Raw genomic sequence first — 2500 nt, 5'->3', positions numbered from 1 at the left:
TGATTAAGACCGTGAAGGTCGAAACGTCTGGTTCTGAATAAACTCACTACTCTAGCCTTAACTTTTCATTTTGCCACCTCACCTATATATATATATATATATATATATATATATATATATATATGTATATATATATATATATATATATATATATATATGTGTGTGTGTGTGTGTGTGTGTGTGTGTGTGTGTGTGTGTGTGTGTGTGTGTGTGTGTGTGTGTGTTTTCTTCCCAAGGACCACTTTGCTCAGCTTATGGAAACGTTAAAACGTTTCAGGACCAATATAAAGATCGTAAATAACAACCAGTCCTAAAGCATATTCCCACATGGCAGTTCCCCAACGAGGCTCAGCATGATTCAAACGTTCCGACTTCATACTGAAACGTCGTCGTCGTCGTCGTCGTCATCATCATCACATGCCATTAGCTCAGTCTCACTTTACCCAGACACGTATAACTGAACGTTTGAGCTCGACTGTGTAATCCATCAAGGTACTTTGCCAGCAGTCACAGGACCCGATAGAAACTAAAAATGTTCTCCCTCTCTCCCTCCCTCACTCACTCTCCTCCTCCCCCATCCGCCTCTCTCCCACCCCCTCACTCCCTCTCTCCTTCCCTCCCTCCCTCCCTCCCCTTCTCTTTCTCTCTCTCTCTCTCTCTCTCTCTCTCTCTCTCTCTCTCTCTCTCTCTCTCTCTCTCTCTCTCTCTCTCTCACTCACTCACTCACTCATTCACTCACTCACACTCTCTCTCACTCCCTTTCTCCTTCCCTCCCTCCGTTTCTCTCTCCCTCACTCACTCTCTCCCTCCCTCCTTCTCTCCTACCCTCCCTCCCTCTCTCTGTTTCTCCATAACCTCTTTCCCTCCTTCTCTCCTACCCTCCCTCCCTCTCTCCCCTGCCTCCCATCCCCTACCTCACTCCCTCTCCCCCTCACTAAATATCTCTCTCCCCGCTTACCACATTCCCTCTCTCCCTCCATCCCTCTCTCTCTCCCTCACTCATTCTACCCCTCCATGCCCCCTAACTAATCTCTTTCCCTCCCTCTCTTCCTCACTCACTCTCTTTCTCACTCACTCTTTCCCTCACCCACTCTCTCCCTCCCTGCCTCCCAACCAATAACTCTCTTCCTCTCTCCTCTCTCTTCCTGCCTCTTTTCCCTATTTGCATCCTTCCATCCTCCCTCCTTAATTTCCCTTTCTCCCTCTCTCCCTTCCCTACCTTTCTTTCTCCTTTCCACCGTCCTTCCTTTCCTCCCTCCTTGCCTCCTCTCCCCTCCTTTCCTTTTCCCCTTTCTCCCTACCTTCTTTTCTTCCCTTCTTCCCTCCTTACCGCCCCCCCCTCTTTCTCTCTCTCTCTCTCTCATCTCCCCTCCTGCCTCCCTTTTTTCCTTACTCACTATCTCCCTCCCTCCCTCCCTGCCTCCTTCTTCCATCGCTCCAACCCTCCCTACCTACCTCCTCCTCCTCATCTCCCTCCCTCTCTCTACATCAAAATTTACCAAATCATCAGGTTACTTCGCCAGAATTCAACAAATCCACCAGAACAACTAAGAAGAAACAAAGAAACATTTCTTCTCACTCTGCAATGGAATTCATCAACATACAAACGTCCAGGGTCAGTGAAACGTATCAGAACTCGAAACGTTTGCCTCCGGAGGTTCGAAACGTTTCTGACCCTTCCCGGAACCGGAATGTCCGGGCGTTTAGCTAAATCAATAACCAGAAGTGTTGATCATCCGGGAGGAACCGAATGTCATTCCTATTCACGATGTCCCCTCGCCCGGAATAATTGGGAAATATTTTTCCCGGTAATTTAATCAAAGATATAAAGATCTATTTCCGGGCGATTATGAACCACTGTTTCTGTGCAACGTCACTGCAACGTTTGGAGAATGAATGACTCACTCACTCACAATCCCTCCCCGATTACTCTCCCTTCCTCCTTCATCCTGTCCCCTCCCCTTCTCCCTTTTCCTCTTCTTCCCTACTTCCTCCCCCTCTCCCCTACTCCCTCCTCCTTTCCTCACTCTTGCTCTCCTCCCTTCCCCTCTCCTCCCCCTTCTTCCCCTCACTCTTCTCCCTTTCCCCTCACCTCCCCCTACTCCCACTCCCCTAACCTTCCCCTCTCCTGCCTCTTCCCTCCTCTCCTCTCTATCAAGATTAACCCTTAGACAACTACGCTCGCTTATTTATACATTTTAACTGCACCAACAGAAAATTTTCGTCACCTCTTCCCCCCCAAAGGTCATCTCAGGTCAAGTTTACACCAGTATGTACACCAACTGTACACTACCTGTGACTGGTGTACATTGTAACCCTTTATAAGACAACATTCAACCGAAGAAAAAAATATCCTTTTCGAAAAAGTCTATTTTGTTTTCTCTCACCATCTATGACCGAGTTCTTAGTTCTAGCCTTCAAGCGAGTTTCTAACCACAAAAGATGAGATAGGTCGATCTAGTCCCTTAGGGGGAATCCCCTTTCCCTAAACCCCTGGGTG

General features: G+C 48.0%; 1 protein-coding gene across 4 annotated transcripts in view; it reads right to left on the bottom strand.

The window, feature by feature from the left end:
- Window positions 1–2500, bottom strand: part of LOC143039506 (cell adhesion molecule Dscam2-like) — a 1807148-nt gene that overhangs the window by 1367211 nt on the left and 437437 nt on the right. The window lies entirely within an intron of this gene.

This window comes from Oratosquilla oratoria, chromosome 2 (genome assembly GCF_046742065.1).
Source record: "Oratosquilla oratoria isolate Oo_2021 chromosome 2, ASM4674206v1, whole genome shotgun sequence".
NCBI lineage: Eukaryota > Metazoa > Arthropoda > Malacostraca > Stomatopoda > Squillidae > Oratosquilla > Oratosquilla oratoria.
This window is presented reverse-complemented; position numbering and strand designations above follow the sequence as displayed.